The sequence below is a fragment of the Phyllobates terribilis genome, unplaced genomic scaffold (genome assembly GCF_046119375.1).
Source record: "Phyllobates terribilis strain yellow unplaced genomic scaffold, ASM4611937v1 Scaffold_4524__1_contigs__length_59932, whole genome shotgun sequence".
Taxonomy (NCBI): domain Eukaryota; kingdom Metazoa; phylum Chordata; class Amphibia; order Anura; family Dendrobatidae; genus Phyllobates; species Phyllobates terribilis.
In genome coordinates, this window is record NW_027367275.1 from 10723 (window position 1) to 35281 (window position 24559).

Below are 24559 nucleotides of genomic sequence, written 5' to 3' on the forward strand. Positions count from 1 at the left end.
CCCTTTTCTATGAAATTTATAATTGAAGTGTCAGTTTAATAAAGTATTCTTCAATCCATTGTTAGTTCGTACTATGTAGATGCGAATGCTTCCGTGTTCTTTATTTCATTACTTTGTATGACTAGATTAGCCTGACAAAATAAATATCATGATTAATGGCATAAACTATTAATAGGAAAACTTTTTAACATATTTCTAGTCTGGTTGCGGTTATTTGTTAAAGGAGGAAGCAATCCACATAGTGGGAATTCGTAGACACACCTATTGGCTCGTCTTAGTTGCTAAGATTCGTAGACACCGATGTGGTTGGCTCGTCTCAAGGACTAAGATTTGTAGACTCTTGGTGACGACTTGTTCCAACTATTCATATCCTATGTATCAAACACGTTTTACAAGGATCTGGTAGGTGAATGTAAAACGCGGAATTGTCCTTTATTTGACGGGACAACATAAGAATTAATGTGAGTAGGTGACAAAGAATACAATGATTTGAACTACAACGAATATTATAAATGGATTAGGAAATAGGAACAATCACCCAAAACAATCATTACAAACTATTTTAAAAAATGTTGTAAGTTGATCTCTACGAAACGTAACGTTACAATAGTAACTAGCTTTATTTGTGAGTTCGACCCTTTCTTACCATTTACTTGTGTAATTTAGTAGGGTAAAAAAATAAATATTAATTTTGATTGTGTGACACGTCACCTTAGGTTCAGATCAGATGTGCAAGAAAGTCCCAACGACACCAGCTAAGACGCTAGGATAGTTCTTGAGATTGTTGTTCCCAAATCGTGGCAATCTCATTAAGAGCCTTAGTAGACGACGAGCCATGATCCAGACTCATGGAGGCCAAAGCTGCCGCGTTCAACTCCTCCATTCGACTCCTCATCCTTTTCCCTTCCTCGCTAGCCATAAGTTCCATGACGACTCTGGCCACCTCGTGGGCCAGCACGATCCCATCCGGATCCACGTTAGGTCTGATGCCGACCCTTAGTTCCTCGCTAAGCATCACAGCGTTCATCTTCTGCTCAGCGAAGAGGGGCCACGTGATCATGGGCACGCCATGTACCACGCTCTCTAACACCGAGTTCCATCCGCAATGGGTCAAGAACCCCCCGGTCGACACGTGTCCCAGGACCTGGATTTGTGGTGCCCAGTTGGGGACCACCAGACCCCTTCCCGCCGTCTGATCAACAAACCCCTCCGGTAGTGCCCGAAGAGGGTCGACTAACTCGTCAACTCCAAAATAGGCCGCGCGAGCATCGACATCGTTTGGAATTTTAACCACCCACATGAATCGTTGCTGGGCTCGAGACAGACCGTGAGCCAGCTCCGTTGTTTGCTTCGTAGAGAGGGTCCCACCGCTCCCGAAACTGACCAGCAAGACTGATCCACGTGGCTGCTTATCGAGCCACTTTAGGCAATAGTCGTCTGGCCCGCATCCGCAGTTGACTGAACAAGCGGGCCCACTGGGTAGACCGGGGGCTTCCCTCTTAAAAGGGCTTGGATGGGTCCTCTTTCTATACCTTCAAAGCTATTGACGATAATACCCTCAGCCATTTTATATCTCTTGCAGTGCTGCAGGAGCCATTTGTAGGCATCGCTAGTCCGGTCCTGGAAGACGTCGACCAAATTAGTGGTTTTTTAAAGGAATTAGTCTAGACGTAATACAAGTTAGTGGTTTTTTAAAGCAAATGGTTTGATTAAGGCAGATTATAATAATATTATTTTCATAATTTCAATTAGTTTTTTGGCACAACTGTCGGATGGTTGAAAGTTTTATTCCCTTATTTATTTATAGTTGACGTTGTCCTCCGTCTAAACAGATTCGTAATATCTGTAAACAAATTAGGAGCATTTGTCCCGTGTATCATGCAGGGATTACTAATTTCTATAATATAATTACATTTAAAATAATATTATAATATAAAAGATTTATAAATAAGAATTGATTGATGGTCGAATTTATGAAATGATACATAATTATTAAATAAAATAGTAATACACTATAAATAAAATTATAATTACTAAAATGTAATATGCATCATCTAAATTAGATATTAATAGTTAGTTGGGAGTCTAAGCAACCAACTGTGGCCTACACCGTTATTCATAGCAAAACTCGATCTATGAAAAATAAAAGAGCGCACATTTGTGAACAACCCGAGTAACCATAGTAAGAAAATCAATAACATCACTTTCTAATTCCCCAAAGGTAGAGAAATAAAAAACGATAAACCTATACCGATTGCTGACGAGGACAACTTTCTCACGGGCGCTATGGTTGAAACAAGTCACCAACTTCTTCTCTACCATGTCGAAGTACACTGTAACCAAGTGTGAACAAGTGGATCAAAATCACACGCATCCCTAAAGCTGCTCAAGGCTAGCTCACAAGTAGGTCCAGGATCAATAGCACCACAATGACTAAGCAAACGGTTCCAAAGGTCAAGAGACTGAAGACATGAGGCGACAAATGCATAATGGGACGAATCATAAGCAGTATAGACACCAAACCCACCGAGCCTAAAAGGAAAAGTAGCACATCTCCATTGCCAATCACCAAAACCTCCGGCACCTGCTACAATAATTTCCTGAAGAGCCTTCCTCAAACCAAGATCAAAGGAGTGATGAGCAGAGCCAAGCATATGAGGAGGACATGTCCGGAGAGAGAAATACAACCTTTGTATCGTTGAAATTTTGAAATGAAAATGTTTAAATATGAGAGTTTTAATATATAGGTGTAGATAGATATGTGCTAGAGTAATTTTTTGTTAGAAATTATATATTTTATGATATTAGTAAAATATGATCTTTTAATCGAAACTTTTTCTTATAAAGTAAATACTTTAAATTTGTTTACGTAGTCATACATTTCTAGTTTTGACGAAGTTTAGTATTAAAAGAAATGTGTTAATATAAATTTTTTTTTTCTAAATTTTTTGTTAGTGTCATAATAATTTGATTCAATTTATATAACATATAAAGTAAATCATGAAATATATATTGTGGTGTTTAATTCCTTGGAGAAAATATAGGTTATTATAATTTTAATTTCATGTTAAAATATATGGCTATAGTAGTTAATTTGGAAAATATAAAATCCAAGTGAAGAAATGAATGCTTAATATAATAACGACAATTCTTTTTGACACAAGTTTTTTGACTTTCTAATACAGTCCCTCCTCCGCCAGTTCTGAGCAGCGTAGAACCAAGAGTAGCTCCCCAGCCAGAACTGAGGGTACCTCCCATGCTAGAACCGCCAATTTTGCGTGTCCAGAACCATCGGTTTGTGCATGTCCAGAACTGCTGGTATGGCTTATCTCCCAATTGGCCCATAATAAGTAACTTTTGATAATATTTAAACAAAACATAACACATATATAGTCTTTTCTATTATATTTTGACAAAAAAATATAATGTGTTTTACTAGCCTATAGCATTATCGAGATAAGTACCTATTTGATTTTGTTTGCTATAATAAGCCTATAACCATGTTTCGATTCATTTGGTTGTTATATAACTTATTTCAAGTCTATTTAACAATCATTTAACAAAGCATTATTTGATTTACTATCTAAAGCAACCAGGATGAATATCGATGTGGACTCCTTATAGATAATCTTGTTTTGTTATATTTGGATGTTGTTATATAACTTGTTCTACATCTATTTAACACCAATTCGATGAAATATTTGATGATTTATTAACATATATTAGAATTATGGTTAAATGTAAAGTAATCCGGAAAAAATAGTTTTTATTTATGAAGAATGTGCAATTGATATTTTCCATTTATACCAATATAAATAATAAAAAATCAATTATAATATAAACATAAACATAAAAGGAAAAAGTATACTCATCTCATGTGTTAAAATTACATGTAATCTATAGTCTTTTTAACTATATTTTGAAAAAATATAATATGTTTTCCTAGCCTATAGCATTATCGAGATGAGTACCCGTGTGATTTTCATGGCTATATGCCTATAACCATGTTTCTGTTCATTTGGATGTTACATAACTTATTCCGAGTCTATTTAACAACCATTAGACAAAATATTATTTGAATTATTACCTAAAGAAAAACCGGGATGAATATCGAGGTGGATTTCTTATAGATAATCGTGTTTTGTTACATTTGGATGTTGTTGTATAACATGTTCTATGTCTAATTAACAATAATTTGATGAATTATTTTTTAACATATGTATCGGAATTATGGTTAAATGTGAAGTAATCTCGAAAAAATAGTTTTTATTTACGAATAATTTACAGTTGACATTTTCCATTAATAACAATATACAAAATAAAATTTCGATTAAAAATATAAACATAAACATAAAAGGAAAAAAGTATACTCATTTCATACATTAAAATTGCCTATAATCTTAATGATTTTCAGCATTGGAAAAGTAAGTATATATTCCTTAGTTAGAAGAACATTTTTTAGATGTATATTTAACTACCGACGGTAAGTGGCGTGCAGGAACCGTCAGTTTCTCACTGCGCAGAATCGACGGTTCTGTGTTGCGCGGAACCGACGGTTATGTGCTGCGCACAACCGACGTTCTGTGCTGCGCACAACCGACGGTTCTGTGCTGCGCACAACCGACGGTTCTGTGCTGCGCACAACCGACGGTTCTGTGCTGCGCAGAACCGGCGGAAGTAACACTGCGTTAGAAAGTAAAAATAAGTTACGTTTATAATTAGTTTAAAATAATTTAAATTTAATAGTAAAGATTTAGATTAACATCTAATTATATTAGCAACTTTATTCCTAAAGTGTGGAAAGTTTTTAAAGATGATAATTAGAAGAGAAAATTATAGAATCGATAGAAAAAAATAAATCTAATAAATAATGGATTAGAATTAAGAAAAGAGTTTTAAATGGATTAGTTTTAATATATAAGTGATATTTAACATGTGAAAAAAATGTTATGTTACATTAGAAAACATCATATTTGTTTTAACTAAAAAGTTATGATAAACCTTATATTGTTAAATCCTGTTATAAAACTCCATTTTGTTTACCATATTTATTGTTTAGATAATTATCCAAATGACATAAGTATCGATATTAAAAGAAACATATCAACCAAACACACGGAATGTTCTTGGAAGTATTGGACGTCACGGAAAATAAATGTAATAGGATTTTATATATAACATGTGAAAGAAGAGAGATACTATACGGATTTTATTCACTATAATAGTAATTTGTTGAGATTTGACTCTAATTTTATACTCCCTCCGTCCTTTATTATTTTTTCCTCTTCTATTTCACGTATTACTCACATTTTTATAGAATCTTGTCGATTTCTCTCGACATGTATGGAAAAATATATTCATGTTTGATTTTGTTTTGCTTGTCTTGATGAGTACTTTAACCAGACATATAGTATTTTATAATTTTTATTAATTTAAATTTGGAGATATTTATAATATAAAATGTATCTCGGTAAATATGTCAAAAAAAAGGGAAGAATAAAAAAAGACGGATGAAGTATATAGCATGCCAAAGAAGAGAGATACTAATAATAGTTATTCATTGAGATTTGACTTCAAATTTACATTAATTATTTAATATTTCTTTTTGGTCGAAATAATTAGTTAATATGTAGGTGGTGACATGGCAAGAATGTTGGTCGTTAAGAATGTACTCTTACGGTTTAATCATTTAAATATGAGAGGCAATATATAAATTTAGGGTTCGGTTGGTGAGAATCAATTATTAGTTGCGAGTGGGAGGAAAGAATAAAATGTAATTTTAAAAAGAATAGGTAGAAAAAGATAAAAATATACATGTTTTAAATTATGATTTCAAAAATAGACTCAACTCTTCTACGAGTTGATTTTTTTTATAACTAGCATTATAGTGAAATGTAAGAACATACGTGAACGGTAGGATTAGAGCAAAGGATGGACGAGAACCTGAATCCACATCTCCACCTCACCCGAAATTGAAAAGATGATTGGCCTGACGAGGGAAAAAATTAAAAAAACTTTCGAGCTTCAACACAGTGACCCAGCACATGAATTCCCGTTTTTGATAGACAACACATCGCACCCGTCATCATGACAAACCATTCTATGCACCAGGTTCCCAGAAGAAGAAGAAGAAGAAGAAGAAGACACCCCATAACATTCAGCCATCGAGCTCATTCTGGAGAAGAAGCATGTCAGAATATGTGACCAAAAATAATCCGTCCGTACTATAGTACCACATGCGCTCATCCCACTTCCCCGGATCTAATGCTCAAAGTCATATCCCCATCACAAGGTGTTAATGTCTCTTTAATTAATAAAATTTGCCCGCCAACATCTGCTTACCCCAATCAACATAATCATTCAACTTGTTGCTTGGACCTTGATTACCCGCAAAAATAGCTTTGAAAAATCAATCGAACTGTCATTACCAACTCCTTAATACAACCCCAAATTTAGAGCTTCCTGTCCATGAACGATACTGCGCCATGTATATCTAGGAGTGAAATGAAATCTGAACCACGCTTGTGAATTTATTAATAGTCAATAATGATAGAAGAATTGAACTTTAAGGTATTTATTATTAATTGAAATTTTCGGGGATCTTTACTGGCGCTGATGGTGGGGACCCTCGCTTCTAGGTCAAGAAACGTGGTGTGGCCGCAGGAGGAATGAAAGGCTAGAAAGAATAGATCGATGACATCCCTCATGCGGCCCGTTGGTGCTACGACCCGCTGGAAATCTAGAATGCATGTAGGCAACGCGGTGAATGTTCACCCTCAACCATGGAAAGGGCCAGCAACACGTCGTGGAAAGTGGACATGGTTGACAAAGCTAGCGCACTATGAGAGAGGTTGACGCATGCTGTTCACGGAAAAAGAAAATGTGAAGAATAAGCGCGGTAACGTTCCGCAAGAAGCACCATAACAAGATCGAATAAAGTTTTAGGATCGAGGGTAGCTTCTTCACAAATAAAGTCTCATGTACTTAGAATTTGATCAAAATGCGGAAGAAAGAAGTTTAACAATGGAGATCAAGAAATCATTCAAAAACGATTAGAACCTTCGATTTCTATTAAATCTAGGATAAAACTCATGACTACTTTATTGTATTAAAGGTAGCTTACTTGTGTTTACAAAGGGTTTTTGCAATTCTCTCACTTAGAACTTGCAAACTCTTCCTCGAAGACCTTTCGTACAAACACTCTCTTCTAAGGTTCCTTTTACAATTCTCTTTCTTTGTATGAAAACTAGAAAATCATCAACCCAACAATGGTTCTTAGTTTTCCTATTTATAGACAACTCTACAAGCTAGCTGTTCATACAAAGTAATTTACAAGCATGCTAAATTCCTATTGCTCGACAAGAATCCTAATCTTGAATTGGTTGAACCGTCTGGACCAATGGATCAGCACTTGCCACGTGGTTAAGCTCTCTAACAACTTCTCAACGTGCGCTTACCACTTGCATATACTCTTCCACATGTACAACGGATCTCGCTGCTTGAAATGCAAGTTGCACTCTATTGCTCTTTGGCATTTAAAACGTGCACTTAATAGGAATCCATCCAAAGAGCGTTTTTTTTGTCATTTTCCGTCTCTGGATAAATTCAAGTTCGCTATTGCGCTTCTTCTCTCACTGTAATCTTCAGCGCGACTATCTCATGATTTATCATCCTTCAACTCTTAAGCGACACCTTAAAGCTTATTTTTTACTTCAAGTGACATTGTACAATATAAGCTATACTCTTATATTGTTAATTAAATCCTGTAAAGTCTGTACACACATGAAACTCATTAGATACTAATTTTATAATCATCAAAACTTAAGAAACTGAGTTAAGCTCGACTTCCAAAAATTTCCCCCTTTTGATGATTTCAAACTTGTAGAACTATGCATGTCAATCACTTTGAACATAGAACCATATCTAGCTGAATTGATTAGAACAAGCTGAAATTTCACTTACACTTTCACTTTACCTTTAAGCTAAGTATACCTTTCGCCCCCCTTAGATTAAGACCCGGTCTGAATCCATCCTTGACTTTGGCGAATGTCGAAGCACCTACATGCACACTTTTAAATTTTCCCTTTTGACATCATCGAAAAGGTAGTCCTAATACAACATTTACGGAACTATCCGGACTTCTAGTATATTGACTCATTGATCATGCATAAATTTCAATATGGTCAAGTTTAGCACAACAATCAATTAGGCAATCAACAATCACTGATAACAAGACTAGCATGATTTATATTCATTAAAAACTTTCATAACACATAACAGTTGGGAAAAATAGGTAAGCTTAGACCAAAAGATAAGCAAAAAGAAAAGACACTAGGTAAGACTGTGGCTTAAAGTTGAGACTTCTTCTCCAACAGAAAATCATTGAACTTGTGCTCAACCTCCAACATATCTGCAACCATCTTCACCATGTAGGTGAGCTGATAAGCTATGAGCCATAGTTTCTCTGTGTTGTCTTTAGCACCTTCGTTGACTGCTTGCTCAATGCGCAACAAGGCTTGAGTAACTTCACCTTTCTTTCACTGGAGCTTGCCTATACTTCCTGTTTCATTTTGCACTTGACTTCAACTTCTTCTTCTTCTTCTTCAGCTTCGGAGTCCTCCACTTCCTCTAGGTCTTCCAGCACACATGGGGACAATACCTTGTCAAAACTTGTTCATTCTCTGGCGAGTAGATGCCTTTCTTCATCATAAGTTTCTTGACGATGTGTGGAAAAGGCATATCAGCCTTGGTGTTTTCCATAGAGGTGTACATATACGTGTACATTATCTGTGGTGTGTCGATTAACTCTTGATTCATGCACTTGTGGAGAATGACGCTGTCAGTGATTGTCACAATATCTCAGCGGTCTTTCCTTGGCATGATGCTCCTAACAATGATGTAATGAATGACACAAAGAGAATACGAAGAAGGTCTACCTTGAGCTCTTTCTCTTTCTAGTTAGAACCAAATAGGTTTCTCTTAAGCTAGCTTGCTCCACCTGGTCAGTTTTTCTCCGCAACGAAGTTGAAGCTACAATCTCCAGTATTCATTCCGATGGCATCAACTAACCCTTGAACATGTATGAAGATAGTCTTCTTGTTCCATTTCAGCACTACCATGCCACTGACATCCTGGATCGACTGGCTCGTAAGGCTTCATATGAATGTAGAATGCATTGACCTTTTTTGGGCTCACTTCAGTCGAAGTGACCTCAAGCTTGTCCCAGCCGTGTTTTTCATATCAAAGGCCTCTTGAATGTCAAACTTGGCCTTGAGTTGTTTCCAAGTTTCTGGATCGGTAATGACGGGATAGAGCATTTGGTGTTTAGCCATACCTAAGGAAATGATAGGGAGCTGAGATGACGTTGAGACATAGGCTATAGTTAGTGCTCGTTTAGGATGCTTTGCAGTTGGCTTTATCTTTGATGCTGCAATCACCTTTTTCTTGGGGGCGCTACTTCCTTTTCCTCATTATCATACTTATCCTCATCCTCTTCTTTTCTAGGCGATATCTCTCTAAGGTAAAACTTTTTCTTGGATACGGATTGAAACTCGCCAGATTAAAGGACGAGTTTAGATTTGAGTTGTTCAATGAGCTGGTGCATGAGCGATCGAATTATATTGTAGAAGCAGGCTGGTGAAACACACATTCTTTGCCTTCTCTATGCGGGCTTGATTCACCCGAACCTGATATCGCTGCTCTACTCTTGCTTTTCACATGAGACTCATCAATAATCACATGCACTACCTCTGTTGTTTTCGCTGAAGAGGGAGGATGTGTCTTATTAAGGGACTCTGCCTTCTCTACCTGTTCCTCTTCTTTGTTGACTGATTGCTCTTGAGAGAGCTTTTCCTGGGTCACTAGAGGTTGAGCTGGGGGAGGTGAAGTGATGGGATATGAAAGCGGTGATGGTGTGGTTTTGGCTTGTGTTTGGGAGGAGCTAGCATTCTAGAGGGCTTGGAACGCTTGAAATTTTTGGTACTAAACAAGCTCTTGTGGAGTGATCTTGCTTAGGAGGGCATCGAGGGTGAAGTTAGATGAGGCCATTGTTTGCATGAGTGATGGAGCATAGTAATTTAGTAGGGAGAATAGAGAGTGAGGGAGTATGATTACAAAGATGAGAGTTGTAGAAAATAGGGTAAGGTCGGGGTGAATTATGAAATTACGTATTTATAGGCTCGCTCAACCTCTGAGATCACCAAACGGGTCTAATGTAACGGTAGGAATTCCAACGACTCTTTATGGGCAGTCCAACGGCTCTTTTCTGATCACATACACGCTTCCCTTCAACGGTCTCTTAAAGTGACGCATTGCTCAATAATTCCAACGTGTGTAATTAAAGCACGACGTGTCTTAAGTGTGCTTTAGTGAGTTACACATTTAAGCGGGACTAATGCCAACCAATCTTACCAGTGAAGAAATAGAATAAGCGTGACTTAATTAAGAAGAAAGTGGATGATATGAATACTGTAAGGTATATAGTGGAACATATTGTAAAAAAAATGTAGGCCAAAATGTGTGACATGATGAAGTACATATTGTGTAACGTAATGGTGCACGCAATGGATTAGGAAGCATTACATAGGAGTAGGATAAAGGGTAGGAAACGTAAGCATGAATCATTTATCATTTGGCTTTCATATAGGCTAGAAGCGATCATCATGTTCTTACTATAGGGTAGAAGTGAATAAACATGCAAAATGATAATCACATAATCATGAAGATAACTACATGAATTATCATGCTTTCATTGACACTTTCGGAGTAGATAATACATGTCAAAGAGATAGAACGGATCCTTATTCCTAAGTTCCCCATTGTGTAAAAAGTTGTGCATAATCTAGTCAAAGATAGGGGAGCTTACTGTGATTTAAATGATTACTCAGTCATGGGATCATCCCCAGTAATAACCTTAGGTGTAGGAAAGGTAACCTATTTAGAGGCTTCGCGAAAATGTCAACTTCTTGCTCTTCTGTTTTAGAAAAGGTGAGCTCGATAGTCTTCTTTTCAACATGGTCTCTCAGAAAGTGGTGTCCGATGTCGATATGCTTGGTCCAAGTTGAAGCACATGATTTTTAGATACATTTATTGCTCTATTATTGTCGCACCTGACTTCAATGGTTCCAAGCTTGACACCTTAGTCCACTAGTTGTTGTTTCAGCCACACTACTTGAGAGGCGCATAATGTAGCTGCAGTGTACTCAACTTCAGTGGTAGAAGTCGTTGTGCAATTCTATTTCCTGGATCCCAAGAGATGAGAGAGGGGCCTAGGAATTGGGCCATCCCAGAAGTGCTCTTCCTATCCACCAAGTACCCGGCATAATCTGCGTCAACGTAACCAATGAGCAACACTTCACCACCTTTAAGATACCACAAACAAAGTTTATCTGAGTCCTTAAGGTAGCAAAGGATCCTTTTGATGTTGATGATATGACTAGCTCGAGGGTTGCTTTGAGCTCTGGCACACAAGCTCACTGCAAACACTATATCTGGGCGAGATGTTGTAAGATACATAAGTGAGCCAACCATTCCTCTATAGGTAGTATCATCTACCTTTTTTCCAGTCAAGTCAGCGTCGAGCTTAGTGGTTGTGGATATAGGAGATGGGAAAGGCTTGCTTGTGTCGATAGGGTACTTCTTGAGGATCTCCCTTGAGTACTCCTGCTGGCGGATTTGGATCCCATCTTTCTTTTGAACAACTTGTAACCCCAGAAAGAAAGTAAGCTCGCCTATGAGACTTATATTGAACCTTGAGCTCATAGTCTCCTTGAACTTGTGAACTAGATCCTTATTAGTGGAACCGAAGATAATATCATCGACATACACTTGTACCATGATGATATCATGCCTCAGATCCCTAATGAAGAGTGTATCTTCTATTGTACCTCGCTTATAGTTGTGCTCAATGAGGAAATCAGATAAACAGTCATACCACGCTCTTGTCGCTTGTTTGAGACCATACAGTGCTTTGTCGAGGAAGAACATATGGTATGGGTGAGCTTTGTCTTCAAATCCAGGAGGATGCTTCACGTACACTTCCTCATTCAAGCTACCATTCAAGAATGTCGCCTGACATCCATATGATATAGGTTGAAATCCTTTATAGCGGCGAAGGCAACTAGCAAGCAAATAGCTTCCAAGAGAGCTACGGGAGCGTAGGTTTCATCTCAATCTATTACTTCTTGCTAACTGTACCCTTGAGCCACTAAGCGTGCTTTGTTTTGAACGAAATTGCCTAGGTCATCAAGCTTGTTTCTGAAAACCCAACGTGTGCCAATCACTGTCTTGTTGGGCGACCTAGGGATGAGTCTCCAAACCTTGTGTCGATCAAACTCCATAAGCTCTTCTTGCATTGCGACAACCCAGTCAGGATCTAAGAGGGTTTGTTGGACATTCTTCGGATCGATAAGGGAGACAAAGGAATGAAACGCGGATAGATTGTTGAGGTGCGAGCGAGTGAAGACCTTGTCTGAGAAGGGAGTGAGGATTTGATCTGGTGGATGAGCACTCTTCTACTGGTAATTTCTCGTGACCATGATGGTGGCTTCCGGGAAATCATCAAGAGAAGATGGAGTGATCTGTGAGGAGGCATCTGAGGAGTCAACTGAAGCAGGAGGGAGGCTCGTTGAGAGCGCTAAAGATTGCGCTGCAGCCTTCTTAGGTGTGGCAGGAGCATTAGGAGGTCGCCCTTGACCCTTTAGAGGTTGCCCTAGACCCCTTTTAGGTCTCACTGGAGCTTCTGGGAGGGGCGCTGAAGATGAAGAGGGGGTCGCTTCAATGGGTTGAGAGCCCGCTTCAGCGATGGGAAGCCCCGCTTCAACTTCAACGAGACTGGAAGCCTCTATACTTGGCAGCTCTTCTTCAAGAGTCTCTTCCTCTGGATCTTGATGAGTGTCGACTGGAGCTTGAGATGTGGTGAGTCCGTCTTCTTGATCGCCATCATGCTGAGATGGGGGAGCTTGTTGGGTATCCTCATCATCATCACTCTTATCTTCAAATGAGGTAGCCGAGGAGGTGTGATGAAGAGTACCTTGATGAGTAGGGGCCTCACTTGGATCAACTTCATTGTCATCGTCTTCATGAATGGGTCTCTCATTGAAAGTCACGTGAATGCTTTCCTCAATTCTCTTGGTTCTTCTGTTCAGCACCATGTACACCTTGCTAGAGGGAGCATAGCCAAGAAAAATAGCTTTAGTTATGTGCATCAAATTTACCAAGATTTTCCTTAGCATTGTTATGGACATATCATTTACACCCAAATATATGCAAGTGGGAAAGATTTGGTGTTTTCCATTTGAGTAGCTCATATAGTGTGTTCTCCAGAATCGGCCTTAGCATGGCTCGATTAATTATATAGCAAGCAAATGCTTACAGCTTGAGCCCAATAGTTTTGAGGGAGCCCACTAGCTATAAGCAGGTTCTGTCCATCTCTTACAGTGTCCTATTTATCCATTCCGAGACTCCATTTTGTTGAGGCGTTCCTCGAGCTAAAAAGTTATGGTTAATTCCTTTTTCCCTGCAAAATGTTATAAATTGTCCATTCTCGAATTCCATCCCATGATATGTGCGAATGGAACGGAGAGGGAGATCTAGAGTCTTTTAAAGAAGTATAACTAAGGATGAGAACTCTTAAAAAGCTTCATCTTTAGTTCTAAGGAAAAGAGTCCATGTAAAGCGAGAAAAGTCAACAACTAGCACATAGATAAAGTGATTACCTCCTATTTTTTGGACTGGAATGAGGCCACATAGGTCCATATGAATGAGCTCGAGGGGTCGCTTGGTAGTTACCACCTTCTTTGGAGGGGGTAGAGACTGTCGCATAATCTTGGAACGAGCACATTCAGAGCAATGCTTCATAGAACCAGGCTTGATCTCTGGAAGTCCTCTTACGAGATGCCTTGAATGAATCTTGTTGAGGAGATGAAAGATCGCATGTCCAAGGCATTGATGCCTAAGATTGGATTGCTCTTGAATGGTCGCTAAACAGATATTCTTAGAAGGAAATGAAAGAGTGGTTGAACAAGTAAGTGTTCTTGACCCTTTTCCCCCTCATAATTACCTCTTTGAAAGAATCTTTGACCATGCAGTCAGTTGTGGTGAAGGTGACTTCATTTCTGCCTTGGTCGCAGATTTGAGCGACGCTAAGAAGGTTAAACTTCAAGATGTCCACCAAGCTTACATTCTAAACTTGTACGAGTAAATTGCACGTTTCCAATTGCCTTTATCCTTCCTTTCTTCTTATCACCAAAGGAAATGTTGCCTCCTTCACTGTCTTGAAATGAGAGAAAAAATTGTGGGTCGCCCGTCATGTGACACGAGCAGCCGCTGTCAATGTACCATTTGCTCTTCGTTTCAACATGCATTAAGAAGAAAAAATGTTTGGTCACCCATCGAAGCTTAGGCTTCGTTGGAGGATTAGTAGAAGCACCACCCAAAATAGATTTTCTAGGTCTATCTTTAGTGGAGAATGCAATAGGTTGATAGTAAGAAGGGTCATTCAAATCCAAGACTTGTTTATGCTTAGATTTATATGAGACATAAGGTTTGCTTTTGATCACCCTCTTACTTTCACATTCTTGCACCTTATGACCATTTTTACCACAGTGAGTACAATATCGGCTGTATCTCACATAGTCATACTTGCCCTTTCCCGGGTGAGATGGAGCTTTCTTCTCAAGCTTAACATGTTGAGATAGGATTTTTAGCTTGCTTGAGATATAGCTCGTGTGCCTTTTCCCCATGAAACCATCTTTTGTTTCCTTTGGGATTATCTTCAAGAGTCTTCATCTTGTTCTCAAGATATTGCTTCTTACTTTTGCAAGATTGAAGTTCTTTAGACAATTAATTGATCTTTGCAGTCAATTCAATGGTAAGAGGATTATCTTTTGAACAATATGGATATTCTTCATGAGAATAGCCTAGCCCAGGTCTAACTTTCACAAAGTGTGTTTGTTTCACAGTCTTTGCTTCAATAGATTGAGTTAGAGAGTCGAGCTTACTCATTATAGTGTCAAGCTAGTTTGAGACAATTGAATTACAAGGTTTCTTAATGCCTTTGCCTTTACGTTATTAGCAGAACTTTGTAAGGACAACGGTTTCAGTGTGTAGCTTCTTGGATAATTCAACTGTTTTAGCACGAAGCTCACTGATTTCCTCAGTGTACTTGTTAGCTTGAGACATAAGGGTTTAATTATCTTCAATCACCCCCTTCAAGCAAGTTAATAAATTCCTCTTTAGATAAAAGGTTACTTTTGATAGAGTATACCTTGACTGGCTCATCATTGTCTGAGTCCTCTATAGCCATGGGATATTTGTCTTGCTAGTTCTCACACACATCGAGCTCGTTATCAGATCCACCCCATGCAGTGAAGAATGCTTTCTTTGGCTCGGCGTTGCTTGTGCTCGCAGCTACCATGGGGTTGGTGCAGGTCTTGGGAAGGTGACCTTTCTGCTGACAATTAAAGTAGACGAAGTTACCGAGGTCCGTTTGGCTAGTTGATCCTTCTTGAAGTTTCCTTCATTCTTGAGCAACTTATTGACCATTTTGGTCATCATAGTGACCTCTGCATCTTCTTCCTCTTCAGGGCTTGTCTTATTATCTAGTCTTTGAAGAACTCTTGTGGGTTTGAGTGTTGTTCCCTTAGCTTCCTTCGAAGAGTGCATGTGCTCTTGATCTTGTATCTCCCGGACTCTGAACTTTCCATTTAGCACAGAGATAGGTAGCTCTTTTGTCTCTACCTTCATGAGCATGATCTTCTTGGGCGTGTCATATTTTTGTTTGACGTCCTGAATGAACGTCGGGTGAGCTTCCATACTTCTATGAAAACTCCTGCAAAAGTCATATTGTCTACAAGAACTTGGAAGTGAGAATGATAGCTAGAGATAGATTCTGTATCACCCATTCAAAATGAGTAAAATTCTTGTTGCATCTCAAATTTCCTATTGTTCTTCATATCGTCGCTGCCTTGATGCATGTCGATTATGGCCTTCTACATGGCTTGGGTCGTGGGGATGCTCATAATCTTGTCCATGTCTTTTCACTGAAGGGAGTTGAAGATCAGTTGCCTCACTTTTGCATTTTTCTCCATTAACGCATACTTAGCTTGACCCCATGAAACTTCTTTGGTAGCTACAAGCACCTTCTCGTCACCATTCTGGATAATCATCCAACACCGAAACTCTATTTGTTGAATGTAGTTCGTAGTCATCGCCACCCACCATTCGAGTTCCCCTTCGACGAGGAGGTTTGACTTGTTGAGAGAAATCCCAAAACTATGAGAGTTGCTGATTTCTCGGTCTTGAGGCATGATGACACTTCTTGAGGTGAGAGAGTGAGAAAGCTTTCTTGGAGAGAGAGAAAAGAAAGATTTCTTGGTCAGAAACACTTTCTCTCATACCAATTGTAGGACCGAGAGTTGCTTTTTCACAAATAAAGTCTCTAGGACTTATAATTTGATCAATATGTAGAAGAAATAAACTTAATAATGGAGATAAAAAAATCACTCAAAAACGATGAGAATCTTTGAATTTTATTAAGTCTAGGATAGAACTCATTACTACTTTATTGTATAAAGTAGCTTACTTGTGTTTATAAAGGGGTTTTGCAATTCTCTCACTTAGAACTTGCAAACTCTTCCTCGAAGATCTTTCGTAAAAACACTCTGTTCTATGCTTCCTTGTACAATTCTCTCTCTTTCTATGAAAACTAGAAAATCAGCAACCCAACAATGGTTATGAGTTTTTCTATTTATAGACAACTCTACAAGCTAGGTGTTCATACAAAGTAACTTACAAGCATGCTAAATTCCTATTGATCGACAAGAATCCTAATCTTGAATTGGTTGAACCATCTGGAACAATAGATCAGCGTTTGCCACGTGGTTAAGCTCGCTAATGTCTTTTCAAAGCGCGCGCCCCACTTGTAGATACCCTTCCACGTGTAAGGCGGATCTCGCTGCTTGAAATGCAAGTTGCACTTTGTATCTCTTGGCATTTAAAACGTGTGCTTCGTTAGAATCCATCAAAAACGCATTTTTTGTTGTTTTCCATCTCTGGGTAAATTCAAGCTCACTATCGCGCTTCTTTTATCACTGTAATCTTTAGTGCGTCTATCTCGATGATTCAGTATCCTTCAAAACTCTAAGCAACACCATTTCTTATTATTTGCTTCAAGCAAGACTTGTACAATATAAGCTATACTCTTACCTAGTTAATTAAATCCTGTAAAGTCTGTATACTCATGAAACTCATTAGATACTAAGTTTGCAATCATCAAAACTTAAGAAACTGAGTTAAGCTAGACTTAGCTGAACTAACAAAAGTGCTGTTGATTATTCTTGCTAATGGAAATGATCGGATCGAGGAAAACGGTCGAAGTGCAGATGATGGTATGTGGCTGTCCATGTTGAGCAAACTAACTGATGAGATCGAGGTCAAGCGTGGTGACGTCATAAGGACTAATGCGGTGAATAGGCCAGAAGTGATGTTCAACATTCATCCATCATGACAATGGAGGTTAAGGCTGGCGATCAAGTGCGAAGATAAATGGATGACCAACACCGTCACCAAGGTGGAGAGCTTGGTCAACAAGGGAAAGCGTGAGGGACGACGTTATTGTTCGACAATAAAGATTAATCGTGATGCCCAACTGGTGATGAGTGAATCAACGCGCCGGTGTATCAAATGTGACGACATAATGCGGGAAAAGATATAAACAAGCATATTCGGCAAGTGCTTTTTGTTGAAACCCATGACAAAGGGAAGGGCAAGAGTTAACTACATTTAACTTTGGTTGTTCAACGTGTTAACAAGAAGCTTCATAGCTAAGACCAAGATCAAGTGAAATGAAGGCCAACCTTAGCCGTGACAACGACATATATATAATAGTCAAGGACGACAATCGAGCATGGACGAAGAGATATCTAACTAGCAGAAGTTAGGTGGGCAAAGTGTGCGTTGACATAAGAGTAGATGCTTGTTAACGAGGCGTTTCGGGGGATGATCATTCTATGCTGCAAAGGATGAGGAAGGAAGGCATAAAGAGTGACGACCGGGTCCGACATCGACAGTCAAGAATGACGACTGGATTCCTGAAGATTCGGATCAGAAGTAGCACGGTGGAGGCGAAAGCCGGTGGTTGTGCTCAGTGATAACGGTCTAGCGCGGTGTTATAGAACGAAGGCTAGTGTTAGTAAAGCTGAGGTAGCTTAACTATGTTCCTTAGTTTTGATGAGATCAAACTTAGACATTTTATTTGGAACTCAAAGTGTGTGCAAAGTTCAAGGTAGCTTGAACTAATTTGAAGGTTGCTTAAAGCTATGGTGACAATAATGTTTAGCGGGACCAGGCAAGGTGAAGTAATCAAGCTGAAAGGAGTCTATCTGGAAGGACGACTTAAAAGAAGGAAGAAAACGCATTCTAAACAAGCGACGCGCGTAGAAGCGGCAACACAAAGAGCACGTGTTAAATGCGTTCTTGAAAGGTGCAAGTGGCACAGAATGGTTGCAGCGTGTCAGAAACAGTTAAGCGAGCTACATACGTGGCAAGACAGGATTGGGTAGAGCGGAGTTGCTCTAAACGGCCCAACAGACTGCTTCTTGACAACCAATAAGGATTTAGCACGTTTTGTAGTTCTGTATTGGTGTTTAGCTAGCTTTAGTAAAATTCTATATATAGCTTTAGAGTAAGCTTGAGTATAGAATAATCGTGAATTGTAATTGAAAGTCTTTGAGAGTATTGCTTAAGTTTTGTGTGAGAAAAAAGAGAGAGAATAGTCTTCTTGTAAACACAATTCTTGAAGAAGTGAATACATCAAAGTGAGATTACACAGAAATTTGTTCTTGTTCGATATACTGTATAGCTTCTCTCTTCCGCCATTGCTACGAGTTTCAAGCTTCCTTAAGCACAACTCGTTGGAGAAGCTCACCGATCCTACAATTGGTATTAGAGCTTGGATCTTCGTTCAAGAACCCAGGTTTCTGCTCGATCTCTCTTGTTCTAAGTTTCTGCAACATCTCTCCCTCTCGATCTTTCCCTCTCAACAATCAACACCATGCATAAAGAATCCAACCAACACCTTCTTGGGATTTCGCTCAACAAACCTCACCTTTTGATCGAAGGCGAGCTAGACTGGTGGATGGCCATGACAAAGAACTACATTCAACAGACCGACTATCATTGTTGGAACATTATCGATCGTGGTGATGAGAAGGTTGAAGCTGCAACAACCGCCAAGCCTTGGGGACCAGTAGAGTACGCTCTAATGGAAAAGAATGTTAAGGCTCGCCAGCTCATCCTCAACTCTCTTTAGAGGAAAGATATGGACAAAATCATGAGCATCGCTACCGCTCAAGACATGTGGAAAGCTGTTCAAGAAATGCATCAGGGGAGTGATGATATGAAGAACAATCGAAAGTTCAATCTACAAAGGGAGTTTCATTCCTTCAAGATGTCTGAATCCGAAAGTGTGTCAAATTACCACTCAAGATTCCAAGTGCTAGCTGATAAGATGAGCGTGGCCGGAATAGTCACTGAACGATGGTCGCTGTCATTAGCCTTCATCCATGGTGTTAACACTAAATATGACACTATCAAGAAGATAATGCTGATGACAGAAGCAACCAAGACTCTTCCAGTTGCAACACTTGCTGGGAAATTCCGAGTTCAAGAAATCAAAGACAGAGAGCAAGCCCATTCAATCAAGGAATCAAGAGGAACTGCTCTTAAGCTCACAAAGGTGCTACAACAACTTGAGAGCGAGACCTCTATCGATGAGGGTGAGGACGCTGAAATAGTGCTGATGACCAAGATGGTCAAAAAGTTCTTGAAAACCAAAGGTAGCTTCAAGAAGGATCAAGGCGCTAAGCGAGACCTGACAAACGTTACCTGCTACAATTGTCAAGAAAAGGGTCACTTAGCTAAAACCTGCACGAAATCGAAGGTCGCTGCGAGCTCTACATAGAGCGAACCTAAGAAGGCGTTCTTCAGCACTTGGGGAGATTCAGATGAAGAACTGGATCTTGGCGAAGACATGCAAGGACACTGCCTTATGGCCTAAAAAGAATCTGATGATGATCAACCTGTTCAGGTATCTTCTATAAAATTAAGCGTCCTTCCCAAACAAGATCTAATTGATCTCTGTCAAGGTCTAATTGAGGAAAATAATTTGCTGATGACTCAGAATACTGAGTACACTGACGAAATTAGCGTCCTCAAAACTGAAACACTCGAGATGACCAAAAAGCGTAATTTTGTGAACTTTGTAAAGGCAAACGCAGCACCCTTCCTTCAGACTCGAATGTTTCAGCTCAGCTTGATACAATTTTGGCTGAAATTGACAAACTGAATCAGTCTATTGAGGCAAAAACTGTCAACCAAACAGTGTTTGTTCGCTCTAGACCCGGTTTAGGGTATACATCTGAGCTCTCCCCTTCTAAGGAAAATTCATTGACTGAAAAGAACCTTAAACTTTCTCAAGATTTACAGTCTTTTAAAAGTAAAAATGATTATCTGGAAAAAAAGATAAGGGCACTTGAACAAAACCCAAAAGAAACTAAGTGGTATCATGGGGAACCAGCTCATAAGATGTATGTCAAACAGGCAAGAACTAAGCCCAAGAAAATTAAGCTTGAAAAACAAGCACCCTTCCGGCCAGGAAAGGGTAAGTACGGGTATGTGCGAGGCAACTTGTATTGCACGCACTGTGGCAACAATGTTCACAGGGTTCATGAGTGCGCTTCTAAGCAAGCTCTCAGAGAAAAGAACCGTGTCAGATATGCGCCCAAGCCACATATAATAGTAGACCTGAATGATCCCTCATACTATGACCCAATATAGCCCAAGCATGCTAATAGGCCTAAAAGGGAAATATCTAGGGGAGCTACTACTAATCCATCCACGAGGCCTCGGCTTCGATGGGTACCAAAAATCTGATGTTTCTTGAATACAGGTTGAAGCGAGGAGCAAATGGTATATCGACAGTGGGTGCTCTTGCCATATGACAGGGGACCCTAATTTTCTACTCTCGCTTCAATCCAGCGAAGGAGGCTCCATATCCTTCGGAGATAAGAAACAAGGACGCATCAAGGCCACAGGAAGCGTTCAGCTCACCCCAAACATTCAAGTACGCAATGTGAGCTTAGTAGACAACCTCAGATTCAACCTCCTGAGTGTCGCTCAAATCTGTGATCAAGGTCCAAACCAAGTGACGTTCACTACTTCAGAATGCTTCGTCAAAGTCTCATACAAGGAGGTAATTATGAAAGGTAAGATGGTCGATAATACTTATCTTTTTTATCACTACTTTGTTCCCTCCAAACACCTCTGTCTAGCGACCCTGGAAGAACAGTCAAATTTGTGGCATCAACGATTGGGGCACGCTAGCCTTCATCTCCTACACAAATTACAAGCCAAGGAGTTGGTAAGGGGACTACCAGATATAAAGCCAGATACAATGACTCACTGCTCAGAGTGCGCTAGAGCCAAGATTACAAGGAAATCATTAGTGCCCCCCAAGAAGTCAGTTACTACAAAGCGACCCTTGGAACTGCTTCAAATGGACTTATGCGGCCCCATTCGCCTACAGAGTACTGGAGGTAAGCAATATATTTTTGTAATTGTTTATGACTTTTCCCGTTATACCTGGACACTTTTCCTTAGAACTAAGGATGAGGCCTTTGAGGAGTTCTCATCTTTAGTTCTACTTCTTCAAAAGCAACTAGGGGTCCCTCTCAGCTCTATTCGCTCAGACCATGGGCTAGAGTTCGAGAACGGACAATTCTTACAATTTTGCAAGGAACGCGGCATTCATCACAATTTCTTAGCACCTCGTACTCCTCAACAAAACCGTGTAGCGGAGCGCAAAAACAGGACGCTGGAAGAGATGGCGCACACAATGTTACTGGGCAGCTCCCTTCCACGACACTACTGGGCACAAGCGGTTAGTACTGCATGTTACATCATGAACCATGCAATGCTGAGGCCGATCCTTGAGAAGAAGCCTTACGAGCTCATCAAAGGAAAGACTCCAAACCTGTCTCACCTACGCGTTTTTGGCTGTAAGTGTTACGTGCACAACAACGGCAAGGATGACCTAGGTAAATTTGATGCTAGAAACGATGAGGCTGTTTTTCTTGGATATGCTTCTTCCAGTAAGTGTTACAGGGTGCTTAACAAGCGTACAAGAAAGGTGGAGGAGAGCATCCATTTTTACTTTGACGAGCGCCCAATTCCAGAGGTTGCTGCTAGTGACGCTGAGACGAGCGAGGCTACTCCGATTATTATGCCTTCTCACCGTCCTTCCTCAGTCTCATCTCATGCGACGGACAGTGACGATGACGAGGCAGCTCCCCAGGCTCCCTCACATATAGGCGTACAAGGAGACAACCCGGACCTCGATGACGCAGAGGAGGACGCTCAGGAAGAGGCATCTGAAGAGGATCCCCCAACCGATGAAGCACCAATCCAGGTGAAGACGTGACGGCTCCCCCTGTCGCTAGCTCAAGCAATCTGCCTGCGTCAACGACTCCTTTCATGTTTTCTTCACCAACTCGCTCAGCCTCTACTTCGACAAGGCAAGGCCCAGGGAGACCCTCCAAGAACAGAGGAAGGCCCCCCAAAGCTACAACACCATCGAAGAAGGCTTCAACGACCCTACAGACGGACGCTTCTGCAGCCGCACCGCCTTCAACGACTCCAGCCTCATCCTCAGAGACCCTGCCTCCTGCTTCAGCGACCCCAGCACCACCGTCTACCTCTACTTCTGCCTCGGCTTCACTTGACCTGATTCCTGAAGCCTTGACGATGAATACCAGGAACTACCAGCAGAACAGTTCCCATAAGCCTGACCAGATTCTCACCCCCTTCTCCGATCGAGTCTTCACACGCTCTCAGCTCCAAAATTTGGCGGCCTTCCATTCGTTTGTATCCCTTGTAGAGCCAAAGAATATCAAGGAAGCCCTCCAACACCCGGACTGGATAGTAGCCATGCAAGAGGAGCTACAGGAATTCGTGCGACACAAAGTTTAGCGACTTGTTCCAAGGCCTCGCAACAAGTCCATTATAGGGATGTGTTGGGTGTTTAGGAACAAGTTGGACGACTTAGGCACCATTGTGAGAAACAAAGTGAGACTGGTAGCGCAAAGATACAGTCAGCAAGAGGGCATCGATTATGACGAGACCTACGCTCCCGTAGCATGCCTAGAAGCCACCCGTCTCCTGATCGCTTTTGTAGCCTTGAAGAATTTCAAGGTATATCAGATTGACGTGAAGACAGCTTTCTTGAACGGAAGCCTGAACGAGGAGGTCTATGTCAAGCAACCTCCAGGTTTCGAGGATCCCAACTTTCCAGACCATGTCTACTTCATCGGATTACAAGTTACTCAGAAGAAGGAAGGTATCCAGATTCATCAACAGAAATACTTGCGCGAGATTCTGAAGAAGTTTTCTATGGACACGAGCAAGTCCTTTCCTACTCCCATCTCCACCACTACGAAGCTGGACGCAGACCTGAGTGGAGAGAAGGTGGACGAGACTGCATACAAAGGGATGGTAGGGTCCCTTATGTATCTCACTACCTCGCGACCTGATATTGTATTTGCTGTGAGCTTATGCGCGAGAGCCCAGAGCGACCCAAGGGCCAGTCACCTTCAGAATATCAAGCGGATTTTTCGTTACTTGAAGGGCACTGAGAACCTATGTCTTTGGTATCCTAAGGGAGGCTCCCTGTCTCTCATAGGGTATTCAGATGCTGACTACGCCGGGTACCTCGTGGATCGCAAGAGTACCTCTGGAATGGCCCAATTCCTGCGTCCCTCACTCATCTCTTGGGGCTCAAAGAAGCAAAACTACATAGCGACCTCGACTACGGAAGCCGAATACATTGCAGCGGCCCTTTGCGCGTCCCAAGTGATCTGGCTCAAGCAACATTTGGTGGACTTCGGCGTCACGCTTGGCACTATAGAGATCAGATGTGACAACACGAGCGCCATCAGCGTGTCTGAGAACCCTGTCCATCATGCGAGGACCAAACACATTGATGTTCGACATCACTTCCTTAGAGATCACGTGGAGAAGAAGAATATCAAGCTCACTTTCTGCAGAACTGAGGAGCAAGTCGCCGACATATTCACCAAGCCTCTAAACAGGTTGCCCTTCCTCCACCTAAGGTTGCTTCTGGGGATGATCCCTATTGAATGAGGTAATCATGGTAAGCATGATAAGTTCCATCCATATTGACTAAATTATGCATATTTGTAATTCATATGGGGAACTTTAGAAGGAGGATTAGTACTATCTTCTTTGTGTGTGTTATCTATTTTAGAGGATCATAGAAGGCATGATTGCACTTGAGCTTCATTCTTGATTAAGTGTTCATTACTTTGCATGCTTATTCATATTCAACCCTCTAGTAAGACATGATGATCGCTTCTAGCCCATCACAAAGCCAAACGAGATATGATTCATGCTTACGCTTCCCACCATAAGTCCCTCTCCTCTGTAACGCTTCCAAACCCTATTAGCCACATTTGGAAGTATTCATGAGTGAATACATGTGTTTCAG

The 24559-nt window shown here is 40.5% G+C and overlaps 1 pseudogene; it reads right to left on the reverse strand.

The window, feature by feature from the left end:
• Positions 1-763: 763 nt before the first annotated feature.
• Positions 764-2322, reverse strand: LOC141249388 (uncharacterized; annotated as a pseudogene).
• Between the last annotated feature and the right edge of the window lie 22237 nt (positions 2323-24559).